The following is a 13,792-nucleotide window of genomic DNA, read 5'->3' as shown; positions in this document are numbered from 1 at the left end:
TGCCCGAGGCAGGATTCGAACCTGCGACCGTAGCGGTCCTGCGGTTCCAGACTGCAGCGCCTTTAACCGCACGGCCACTTCGGCCGGCATTCCTGTCAATTGTTCCGTTATGCTCTCCCTGAAACTCTGTATAACCTCTGGTTTAGTCAGTTTATCCAGGTCCCATCTCCTTAAATACCCACCTTTTTGCAGTTTCTTCAGTTTTAATCTACAGTTCATAACCAATAAATCGTGGTCAGAGTCCACATTTGCCCCTTGAAATGTCTTACAATTTAAAACCTGGTTCCTAAATCTCTGTCTTACCATTATATAATCTATCTGAAACCTGTCAGTATCTCCATGGTTCTTCCATGTATACAACCTTCTTTCATGATACTTAAACCAAGTGTTACCTATGATTAAGTTGTGCTCTGTGCAAAATTCTACCAAGCGGCTTCCTCTTTCATTTATTAGCCCCAATCCATATTCACCTACTACGATTCCTTCTCTCCCTTTTCCTACTACAGAATTCCAGTCACCCATAACTTTAAATTTTCGTCTCCCTTCACTATCTGAATAATTTCTTTTATCTCATCATACATTTCTTCAATTTCTTCATTTGCAGAGCTAGTTGGCATATAAACTTGTACTACTGTAGTAGGCGTGGGCTTCGTGTCTACCTTGGCCACAATAATGCGTTCACTATGCTGTTTGTAGTAGCTTACCAGCACTCCTATTTTCCTATTCATTATTAAAGCTACTCCTGCATTACCCCTATTTGATTTTGTCTTTATGATCCTGTATTCGCTTGACCAAAAGTCTTGTTCCTCTTGCCACCGAACTTCACTAATTCCCACTATATCTCACTTTAACCTATCCATTTCCCTTTTTAAATTCTCTAACCTACCTGCCCGATTAAGTGATCTGACATTCCACGCTCCGATCCGTAGAACGCCAGTTTTCTTTCTGCTGATAACGACGTCCTCTTGAGTAGTCCCCGCCCGGAGATCCGAATGGGGGACTATTTTACCTCCGGAATATTTTACCCAAGAGGACGCCATCATCATTTAATCATACAGTAAAGCTGCATGCCCTCGGGAAAAATTACGGCCGTAGTTTCCCCTTGCTTTCAGCCGTTCGCAGTACCAGCACAGCAAGGCTGTTTTGGTTAGTGTTACAAGGTCAGATCAGTCAATCATCCAGACTGTTGCCCCTGCAACTACTGAAAAGGCTGCTGCCCCTCTTCATGAACCACACGCTTGTCTGGCCTCTCAACAGATACCCCTCCGTTGTGGTTGCACCTACGGTACGGCTATCTGTATCGCTGAGGCACGCAAGCCTCCCCACCAACGTCAAGGTCCATGGTTCACGGGGGGAGGTTTTAGAAAAAGTTATTGTAACACGGCTGAAGGCCTTATTATGAAGGAAGTGAAATTATTTCTCGGCTGAAGGCCACACACAACTTCAAATCACAAACGGCTGAAGGCCTGGATTAGAAGTCAGAGGAACAATTCCAAATAGCACTTTTAAATTAAATACATTGCCTTTAAAACAAGTTTACTTAAAAAAAGACATACTGTAACATGGCTGAAGGACTTATCATGAAAGAAGTGAAATTATTGCTTGGGTGAAGGACACACACAACTTCAAATAACATACGGCAGAAGGCCTGAATTAGAAGTCAGAAGAACAATTCCAAATAGCACACACTTCAACAATATTTTGCTTTTAAAACAAGTTTGCTTTAAAAAAACTTATTGTAACATGGCTGAAGGCCTTATCACCAAAGAAGTGAAATTATTGTTCAGCTCAAGGCCACACCAACAATAATTAGAAAATTACAAATATCCTTAAAACAAACATCACAATCTAATCAGGACAAGCGGTTGTCAGTAAGTGTTTCAAGGGTCAGCCTAGGAAGGTAACTCAAACATAAGGTAAGGTGAGACAGACAGCCAAGAGTTGTACTCACGTAACAGGATGACAACTCAAACTAGGGGTAGCTTATGCGCCAACCGACCGACTAACCAATCCGCCTAACGTCCGATCACCGGTACAAAGATGGAATATTTTTAGGCAAAGGCGAAGAGACAGCCAGCACTACATCTTCAGAAAACAACCAAGGCCGAAGGAAACGCTAGAACCAAGGTAGAACTCCCGCCCCCCCCCCAAAAAAAAAAAAATATGCACAGTACTGTACAAGAGTCTGTCGAACTACACGCCGTGTCGGACAGCATCAACATGCTGAGGAAAAGTACACTGCCGGGAAAGAACGCTAACCTCCAGGGCATGTAACAGGAGCGTTAGTGGCCAAAAGGCAGAAAATACTGCTGGTTGCACTTCACTAATAAGAATAATACTAAATTCAATGATGAATAACAAATAGAGAAAGACGACTGCAAAATTTCGTCGCTTCAAAACACTTCACTCGTTGTCGCCAAGCTCAGCGGCCCTGGGAGCAAAAAAATCGTTCAAGTAGCTCTGAGAACTATGGGACTTAACTTCTGAGGTCATCAGTTTCCTGGAACTTAGAACTACTTAAACCTAACTAACCTAAGAACATCACACACATCCATGCCCGAGGCAGGATTCGAACCCGCGACCGTAGCGGTCGCTCGGTTCCAGACTGTAGTGCCTAGAACCGCTCGGCCACTCCGGCCGACCCCTGGGAGCAGCAACCCGCCGACCAATGGCGAGATCTCAGAATAGTCGAGGTTGCATTAGCAGTTAACTCTTCACTCAAACGTCCAGGGTACGGTGTGCAACGAACTCGTCGCTCTCGCAGCAACCCCTCCTCGATCCGGCAGTGGCAGCACGCTGCCAGCGGCGCCAGCCAGCTTGCCACGCCCACTGCACGGACCTGCTAACTGTTGCGCCCCCAACCGACGTGACGTCCGTTCGCCACTAACTCACTCCACACAACGCATCCCGGAAATACTAGCAGTCGTTCCAAAGATAGTCACACAGTACTTGTACCGATAAGCGCTGCTGCTGCCACTCACAGGCAGGCAAACCAGCAACTTAGTGGGGAACTTAGTGAGGACAGTAAATCGAATAAGAAACGAGATCGCATGAGCGCGATGACAAGATGCCAAGCAATGAACGGCATGAATACGAGCCGCGCACGGCTCACAATTGTACCGCAGATAGGTTGGTGTTTATTTACCTTCTTCTCAAAGCCTTCACCATAGTTAAAACTAATATCATATCCTAGATAATACGAATGGGATACTTGTTCTAAAATTATCACTTTTATTATTATTTTCGATCTGATTGGATTCTTTCCTTTGAAATTTTTTATCTTATTTGCAGATATAGTTATGGTGTAATATATGCCGTTTGCCTCAATCTGTATACAGCTCTTTCTAAATTATCTTCTGTTTCATGTACACACATCAAAAAAAGTTTTGCATCACCTCGGTTCCGAGAGTTCCGGAACCTGTTCAGAAAATTGGAATAGAGATCAACATAAACAGCATTGCCGCCATTTTCATTGCTCATGAAAACCACACATTGCATGTTGTACCACCATACAGCGAGACCTTCAGAGGTTTTGGTCCAGATCGCTGTATACACTGGTACCTCTAATACCCAGTAGCACATCCTCTTGCATTGATGCATGCCCATATTTGTCGTGGCATACTATCCACAAATTCATCAAGGCGCTGTTGGTCCAGATTGTCCCACTCCTCAATGGCGATTCGGCGTAGATCCCTCAGAGTGGTTGATGGGTCACGTCGTTTAAACAGCCTTTTTCGATCTATCGTGATCTCGCGGTAGCGATCTCGCTTCCCGAGCACGGGGTCCCAGGTTTGATTCCCAGCGGGGTCGGGGATTTTCACCTGCCTCGAGATGACTGGGTGTTGTTGTGTCGTCTTCATCATCATCATCATTAATCCCCATTACGGTCGGAGGAAGGCAATGGCAAACCACCTCCACCAGGACCTTGCCTAGTACGCCAGTGCAGGCCTCCTGCATCGTCCCCCTACGCTCTGCCAAGGAGTAGGGGAGTTCATCACCAATCTATCCCACGCGTATTCAAATGGTTCAAATGGCTCTGATCACTATGGGACTTAACTTCTAAGGTCATCAGTCCCCTAGAACTTAGAACTACTTAAACCTAACTAACCTAAGGACATCACACACATCCATGCCTGAGGCAGGATTCGAACCTGCGACCGTAGCGGCCGCGCGGTTCCAGACTGCAGCGCCTTTAACCGCTTGGCCACCACGGCCGGCCACGCGTATTCGATAGCGTTCATGTCTGGAAAACATGCTGGTGACTCTAGTCGAGCTATGTCGTTATCCTGGACGTCATTCAGAAGATGTGCACGATGGGGCGAGAATTGTCGTCCACGAAGACGAATGCCTCACCAGTATGCTGCCGATATGTTTGCACTGTCTGTCGGAGGATGCCATTCACGTTTCGTACAGCCATTATGGCGCCTTCCGTGACCACCAGCGGCTCCACATAATGCCACCCCAAAACAGCAGCGAACCTCCACCTCACTGGACAATGTGTCTAAGGCGTTCAGCCTGACTGGGTTGCCTCCAAACACGTCTCCGACGATTGTGTGGCTGATGGCATATGCGACACAGAGCGTGAAGCGACACAGAACGTGAAGCCAATCCTGAGCGGTCCATTCGGTATGTTTTGGACCCATCTGTACTGCGGTGCATGGTGTCCTGGTGGCAAAGATGGACCTCGCCATGGACGTCGGAAGTGAAGTTGCGCATCATGCAGCCTATTGCGAACAGTATGTTTAACACGTCGTGTGGCTGCACAAAAAGCATTATTCAACATGGTGGCGTTGCTGTCAGGATTCCTCCGAGCCATAACCCATAGGTAGAGGTCATCCACTGCAGTAGTAGCCTTTGGTCGGCCTGAGCGAGGCATGTCATCGACATTTCCCATCTCTCTGTATCTCCTTCCATGTCCCAACAACATCGCTTTGGTTCACTCCGAAACGCCTGGAGACTTCCCCTGCTGAGCGTCCTTCCTGTCAGAAAGTAACAATACGGAAGCGATCGAACCGCGATATTAACTGTCTGGGCATGGTTGAACTACAGACAACACGAGCCGTGAACATCCTTCCTGGGGGAATGAACTGATCGGCTGCCGGACGCCCTCCGTGTAATAGGCTGGTTGTTTACATCTTTGGACGGGTTTCAAAAATGGTTCAAATGGCTTGAGCACTATGGGACTTAACATCTGAGGTCATTAGTCCCCTAGAACTTAGAACTACTTAAACCTAACTAACCTAAGGACATCACACACATCCATGCCCGAACCTAAGGACATCACACACATCCATGCCCGTAGCGGTTGCGCGGTTCCAAACTGAAGCGGCTAGAACCGCTTGGCCACACGGCCGGCTTGGACGGGTTTAATGACATCTCTGAACAGTCAAAGAGACTGTGTTTGTGATACAATATCCACAGGCAACATCTATCTTCAGGAGTTCTGGGAACCGGGATGATGCAAGACTTCTTGACGTGTGTTAATTATCTAGTCATCAACATATAATAATTTAATGGTATACCAGATGCTATTTTTTATTCCTATGTGTATTTCATCTTTCCACTTCATCACTAGGTCGTCAATATATAACTGAAAAAAGTGGTTGATAGACTGCACCCTTCTCGAACACCTTGATTTATTAAAATTTCATATGACATTTTCGAACCTGAAATTATAGCTATTTTTTTGTTTACGCATAAACTCTTCACAGTATTAATAAGACGTTTTGGAAAACCTTTTATTTCCAACATTTCCCACAAAACGGATCTTTTTACCTCAACAAATGCTTTTTCAAAATCAATAAATGCTAAACACATTTCTAAGCCAAGTTCCCAACATTTTCCAATAATTTGTCTTATTATAAATATATTTTCAAAACACGAACGTCCCTCTCTGAAGCCTGATTGTTCTTCCGAGATTACTGCATTAGCGATAGTTTGTAGCCTTTGATTAAGAATTTTCTATAAATTCTATATCCTGCATGTAGTAAACTTTTACCTCCATGATTTCCTGAGTCTTTCCTATTGTCTTTTTAAATATAGAGAAAACTATAGCTGTGTTCCATTCTTCAGGTACAGAACATGTAGTAAACTTTTACCTCCATGATTTCCTGAGTCTTTCCTATTGTCTTTTTAAATATAGAGAAAACTATAGCTGTGTTCCATTCTTCAGGTACAGAACAGTTCTTGCAACACGTATTTAAAATGGAGGAAGCAAAACTCTTAAATGGTTCCTCCATATTTCATTAATTCATCATTAATGTCATCTAGGCCAGCAGCTTTTCTATTTTTGTTACATTTAAGGATACTTTTAATTCTTGTATGTTTGTTTGATCTATAGGGTTATTACCAATTTTTATAGAATCACTTTCTTCACTATCTTCATCACACCATAAATTTCTGTAATGGTGCATTCACTGATTTTCTGTTGTTATGTTAATGTCTACAGCATTTTCTTCCGTCTTATTCATATGTTTCATGAGTATAAACGATATATTCTGTCTTCCGTGAATGTCGTGTTCAACATTAGCAATGAATTTTCCCCAGGGTTCACTATGGTATCTTTTTATCAAATTCTTTGTTTTATTTCTTTTTTGTTTATATATTTCCCAGACATCAATCATTTGTGTTTGTAAACAGATGCTATCAGGTTATGTATTTCTTTAATATTGTTAACTATTTCTGTATTCCATATTCTCAGACCCCTTTCCCGGTTTGTTAGGTTATTTTTCCCCAGTACCTCATTAGCTACGTGTTACCATGGTAACTGAATATGTACGACCTGTTTAGAGATTCCAGATAACAGGTCCGGAATTTACTATAGTATATAAATTGAATTAAATTAAAGGCGCAGAAACCTTACATTACTATTCAGCTACTGCAGGTCCGGTTTGAAGAGAAATGAAATATAATTTTTGCTCGTTGCAAGGTCTACAAAATTCGAAAACACTCGAATATGTGAGAATAATTTTAAAAGTAACATAATCAACAGCAACGGATATGATGCTCACACAACCGCATTTTATTGGCCGACGCAAAGAGAGAGCTGACACGCGCATTCAGAAAGCCGATGCGAGGTGCCGGCCTGGTGTGAGCAACGGCGAGCGATAGCAGCGGGCAGAAGGGACGGGCGCGCGCGCTCGGCAAGAGCCAACCTCTCATACGGATCCCGTATCATGACGATGAAAGGATGGCACATCTGAAAACCGCCATTACAAAGCCCACTGCCGTGCGGCCGGTAATTTCAATAGCTTTCTGCCTCTTTCTGTTCGCGAGTCGGGATGCACGTAGCGATCACATCGCATCGCCGGTCGCCGCCGCTATGGAATCCAGCGCTGGAGCAGGGAGATTGGAGTGGCGAGCGTGAATGAGTGTCGATGCGGCGGGCGCGTTCCATTTCACATCGTATGACCGGAGTTTTATTGCTGTACTCCGGCTGATGAAGAGTCAAACGAAAACGTCATTTACATTGTACACTGCGGGACGCTTTCAGTTTCTATTGCGAGGGAAGCTTCTAAAAAAAAAGGGAGGGAAGCTGCTCGCTTGTGACTCACCGAATAAAATTTTAAAAATGTTTTCACTGTAACTAACGAGGCTTCCCAGTGGAGAACCCTATTTCCTCCAGGAGGCAAGTTGCTGATACATTCAGTCTTCCACAAGTGTCTCTTCACCCTCGTCCATAAGAGGAGTTAGGTTAATACTGGAATTTAAGTGTACCAACAGCAAAAAGTACAAAAAATAAGCGAGACATTATGCTAATAGCTATATAAAATTGTTATTGGGAGTATCAAAATCAATTTCTAAAAGAAATAGCCTTTTCATTTCAGTATATTACAGAAGTTCTCGGTATATATATATATATATATATATATATATATATATATATATATATATATATATATATATATATATGTACACTTTATGTGAATGAACTTACTCCTCTTCAGCCGCGCGGGATTAGCCGAAAAGTCTCAGGCGCTGCAGTCATGGACTGTGCGACTGGTACCGGCGGAGGTTCGAGTCCTCCCTCGGGCATGGGTGTGTGTGTTTGTCCTTAGGATAATTTAGGTTAAGTAGTGTGTAAGCTTAGGGACTGATGACCTTAGCAGTTAAGTCCCATAAGAAAAAATGGTTCAAATGGCTCTGAGCACTATGGGACTTAACTACTGCGGTCATCAGTCCCCTAGAACTTAGATCTACTTAAACCTAACTAACCTAAGGACATCACACACATCCATGCCCGAGGCAGGATTCGAACCTGCGACCGTAGCGGTCGCGCGGTTTCCGACTGTAGCGCCTAGAACCGCTCGGCCACATCGGCCGACTAAGTCCCATAAGATTTCACACACATTTGAACATTTGAACTCCTCTTCTAACAGCAGTAAATCGTTCGTCCCTGGAGTGACGGAGTTACACTGCGGCATTTCATGTTACTTTTGTTAGTTACTTGTTCCATGGTTAATTTTTACAACATAACGACATGAATAAGTCGCTTTACTTCCCATATAACACAATTCGTATTTAACAACAGCCATTTGTAGGTTAGTTCAAAAAACAGTGAAAGTATTTAGTACAATAAGTTAAGTTAGTACGCCGTTCTCTTATACTGTTTACGCTACAAGATTCTAAGTGAAATTTCTTCCATGGAGTGGGAGTTTTCCCGAAGTTTTCTTTCAACGCGAACATTTTAGGTTAGGCTTTACCGCGAATGTGACTGATATCGAATGAAATAACAAGTTTACTTACCAGTCACTGTTTATTTATATCCTCGCCGCGTTTAGAAGGTTTAAATCTCGATTATCAGGTGGATTTACATGTGTTATTATGACATATGTGTGTGTTGTGTTACGATTTTTGGGTAGCGGAACATGACAGTTTGCATATGATGTGTTACGATAGAGAAAAGAGCTTGTATCCACTGGAGATAGTGCCACAGGTTACCCCAAAATCATAACACAACAAACACATATGTCATACTAACAAATGTAAATCCACCTGATAGTGGAGGTTTAAACCTGCAGAACGCGTTGTGGATATAAATAAACTGTGACTGGTAACAGCAAATTTTTTGTTTATTTCGATTTTAGTTTTATTATAGGTCAGGCATTCTATGTCTTTACATAAGTTGTACTGCGCCATCCTTTAGATACCACTAACTCGTAGGAGATACACCATACGAACAGTCTCTAACAGCACTGCGATACGTAGGTGAAAAGTAACATTGGACAATGTAGCTCAATCTCTTAATACTGCAATAAGATGTCTTGCCAAGACCTTGCCTACACTCAACGACGTAATCTGTGTGACTTGACATAATCGTCTGTACTAACACAACGACGCCACTCAAGATTTGATATTCAGCTACTCACGCTATAAAATACACTACACCTCCCGACGACATCACTATCTACAAAAGTATGGACACAGTAATACATTTCGTCGTGTAATGGAGACTGTGATAGCTATCTGAATATTAATTACAACAACGCATCTATCAGGGTTCACTAGTTTCGCAAGATAACTACAAAAGCGCCTATCAAAATAATATTAGATGTGAGAATCTGATGTATTTACTTCACCAATAACAGCAACCTATAGTGAAGCTTACTGCCGGCCGGTGTGGCCGTGCGGTTCTAGGCGCTTCAGTCTGGAATCGCGTGACCGCTACGGTCGCAAGTTCGAATCCTGCCTCGGGCATGGATGTGTGTGATGTCCTTAGGTTAGTTAAGGTTTACGTAGTTCTAAGTTCTAGGGGACTGATGACCACAGATGTTAAGTCCCATAGTGCTCAGAGCCATTTGAACCATTTTTTTTTAAGCTTACTCTGTGTTCTCTGACAACACAGGTACCAGAACCATAACCTTCGTATATAACTGATGATTACGTCAAATAGATCCGTTACCTCATGCAGTTGTTGTTCTTTTAAAGCTTCAGCGAATAATCGTAATAAAAGCAATCAGTGTGAACGTTATAAATTTTTACGTAAATTGGAGAAAGATACAATTTAATGTTGTCTGTCCCTCGTTCTCAGTCAACGATAACCTCTTCAAGTAACGCCTTGCTACAACAACATCCTTGTCTCTATTGAAATTTTATCCTAATAAATTATTGCATAAATCTCAACCTTTCAGAATTAAATGGAATAACTTTTGATTTATAAATAACCACTTTTCAATAAAACATAAATCTGCTTTCCCTGTCTAAATAAAGATTAATTATCTTTCCTTTCGTTGCAAGTTATTAATTAAAAAACACTGTTCCCTCTCTTTAGTTTCTTTGAGCTTTGCTTTTACCAATATTCCAGTGTTTATTGGTCTTTGCATTTACTTTACTACGAAAAGTTATATTCAAGATATTACTCTGCTTTGAAATAAGTCTTTGACTTTTTTTTTTTTGTTGTAGTAGTTTGGGAATAAAGGGTAAGTCGGCTACTGACTTTTTCAATTTACAGCCGTTAATTTTTTATCTCCTGCAATTAATTATTTACAGGTGCAAGTCATCGTTTTACTTTACGAGTGCTATTGCTCTATTCCAAACCCCAGCAAGCGGAAATGCAATAAAAAGTAAAACAGAAAGCTAAATGTCACCGCCACTTTGCAGCTATACGAACTTCAAAACTCAACCACTTCAGGCATTGACTTCCGAGACCCACTAATGTTAAAAACTCAAAACACAGCACTAGATGATCTTTTTTAGAGAGAATTAGCGTATTCTCTAATAAATGGCTCATGATTTGTCGTTTAGGGACAAGAGTAAATGCTATCAGATTCTCAACAAACTTCTGATTGTTTCTTAATAAATAACTATTACGTAGGAGGACCGTTCTCTTTAATACAAACTACAAATTCAGTGCCTCGAACGATATTTCCAGAATTTACTATATTACCACGCTCACGCCAAAGCCACACAATAAACTCTAACGAAATATCGCTAAGTCACTTTCCCTCGGTGCTTGCATGCACCCATACAACCAAAATAACATGATGCAACGTTACTATCCCTTGGTGCGAGCTTTAATCCTCAACCACAAAATATCTAAACGATTTCACGTGAAGACGTCTCTTCATATACACCATTCAACGGAAAATCTCCCAAAAATATTGAAACACGGTTAAATTACAAACACGTGGCTATTACGCAGCACAAAACATCGTTAATCACAAACAGGAGAAACTAATCTCATACCTCAATAATTCGGTGCTTTTCCTACACCTGTCGACCCTACACTCTACCAAACCCGGCGAAACGATCACTTGCTACAGTAGCCGATAGTCTCCTCAAAACACCTTTCTAAACTATTTAGAACTGCTTTGAACACACTTAAATTCTATCCCTATTGCAGACCAATTCACGTATCATAAGTGTGAGTCGATCTCATCACACTCTTGAGTTAATCTCTCTGAAGGCTAACTACTCGAACAACACTCGGATACTACTGAAAGGACAAGCCAAGAACCATTCCCTGCGTCAAACATATCGCGCTAATTTTCTCTTTAACAGGTCTTCGCCTTTTTCGACGGTGACCGTTTTAAACCTTAATAAAATATTCTCATGTTTCAAGCTGCATCAAGTGCTTCACTGCCCACGAGATTTCGGCAGAGATCTCCTCTGCCACTGTCCTGTGGGATGCCGCTGAAGTGCTTACATAGCCGTGCCATCACCAGTGACGTCACCAGTGCTCAGCCCCGCACCATATATGGTAATTTTTTGGTAGCGCAACCGCCGCGTCCGCTTCAACACCCCAGTCACGGCGCGATAAGTTCGTGGACACTGGTCACGCCCACCAGTGGAAGTTCGCCAGAAGCTACGAGGGTAGTTCAATAAGTAATACAACACATTTTTTTTCTCGGCCAATTTTGGTTGAAAAAACCGGAAATTTCTTGTGGAATATTTTCAAACATTCCCGCTTCGTCTCGTATAGTTTCATTGACTTCCGACAGGTGGCAGCGCTGTACGGAGCTGTTAAAATGGCGTCTGTAACGGATGTGCGTTGCAAACAACGGGCAGTGATCGAGTTTCTTTTGGCGGAAAACCAGGGCATCTCAGATATTCATAGGCGCTTGCAGAATGTCTACGGTGATCTGGCAGTGGACAAAAGCACGGTGAGTCGTTGGGCAAAGCGTGTGTCATCATCGCCGCAAGCTCAAGCAAGACTGTCTGATCTCCCGCGTGCGGGCCGGCCGTGCACAGCTGTGACTCCTGCAATGGCGGAGCGTGCGAACACACTCGTTCGAGATGATCGACGGATCACCATCAAACAACTCAGTGCTCAACTTGACATCTCTGTTGGTAGTGCTGTCACAATTGTTCACCAGTTGGGATATTCAAAGGTTTGTTCCCGCTGGGTCCCTCCTTGTCTACCTGAACACCATAAAGAGCAAAGGAGAACCATCTGTGCGGAATTGCTTGCTCGTCATGTGGCTGAGGGTGACAATTTCTTGTCAAAGATTGTTACAGGCGATGAAACATGGGTTCATCACTTCGAACCTGAAACAAAACGGCAATCAATGGAGTGGCGCCACACCCACTCCCCTACCAAGAAAAAGTTTAAAGCCATACCCTCAGCCGGTAAAGTCATGGTTACAGTCTTCTGGGACGCTGAAGGGGTTATTCTGTTCGATGTCCTTCCCCATGGTCAAACGATCAACTCTGAAGTGTATTGTGCTACTCTTCAGAAATTGAAGAAATGACTTCAGCGTGTTCGTAGGCACAAAAATCAGAACGAACATCTCCTTCTTCATGACAATGCAAGACCTCACACAAGTCTTCGCACCCGAGAGGAGCTCACAAAACTTCAGTGGACTGTTCTTCCTCATGCACCCTACAGCCCCGATCTCGCACCGTCGGATTTCCATATGTTTGGCCCAATGAAGGACGCAATCCGTGGGACGCACTACGCGGATGATGAAGAAGTTATTGATGCAGTACGACGTTGGCTCCGACATCGACCAGTGGAATGGCACCGTGCAGGCATACAGGCCCTCATTTCAAGGTGGCGTAAGGCCGTGGCAATGAATGGAGATTACGTTGAAAAATAGTGTTGTGCAGCTAAAAGATTGGGGAATAACCTGGTGTATTTCAATGCTGAATAAAACAACCCCTGTTTCAGAAAAAAAATGTGTTGCATTACTTATTGAACTGCCCTCGTACATAAGCTGCTAGGTGATGGACGAGAAGGAACGTTTCAGCTCGACCATGATCACTATACACAAGAGGAAGTAATCTGAACCGGCCTCACAGCTCCAACATTTCCGCGGCTTTCTCGATTCGGCAGCTATTGTGAATGGGATTAAACAGTCAATGAACATAGTGGCTTTGTTACATCCAAAACGCTGTGCAAGAGTTGGAAAACTGATCCATGACTGGTTTTCACTTTTTCCACTATGACCTCGACCGCTTACGCCGATCTCTGAGAACCAGCGCCTCCACAGCAGGATGGTCAGTGACATCGTTCGTCGTTCAGAATTGTTTGAACACACTGGAAGCATCTGTATCACCTGACGACTGTGTTATGTAATGGAGCAAAGCGTCGTCAGGGGTCACCGACTGTAGCGTAGCAAATTATTAGGAGTTGTCATCTTGTATTGCAAGCGTAAGTTTCCGTGGAGTCTGGAGGAGAGCAGATGGCGGTTCTCATTCTGGCACAGCTGACGCTGGCTACTGAGCCGCGCGAGTCGTGTACTTGCTTAATGCTGCGTGCAGCACGTTACACATACTGCCTATGAATCTGAAGAACTACTATCAAATATTAATATGCACTCCTGGAAATGGAAAAAAGAACACATTGACACCG

The sequence above is a fragment of the Schistocerca nitens genome, chromosome 5 (assembly GCF_023898315.1).
Source record: "Schistocerca nitens isolate TAMUIC-IGC-003100 chromosome 5, iqSchNite1.1, whole genome shotgun sequence".
Classification (NCBI taxonomy): Eukaryota; Metazoa; Arthropoda; class Insecta; order Orthoptera; family Acrididae; genus Schistocerca; species Schistocerca nitens.
The sequence above is the reverse complement of the archived record's forward strand: the minus strand, read 5'-3'. Positions refer to the sequence as shown.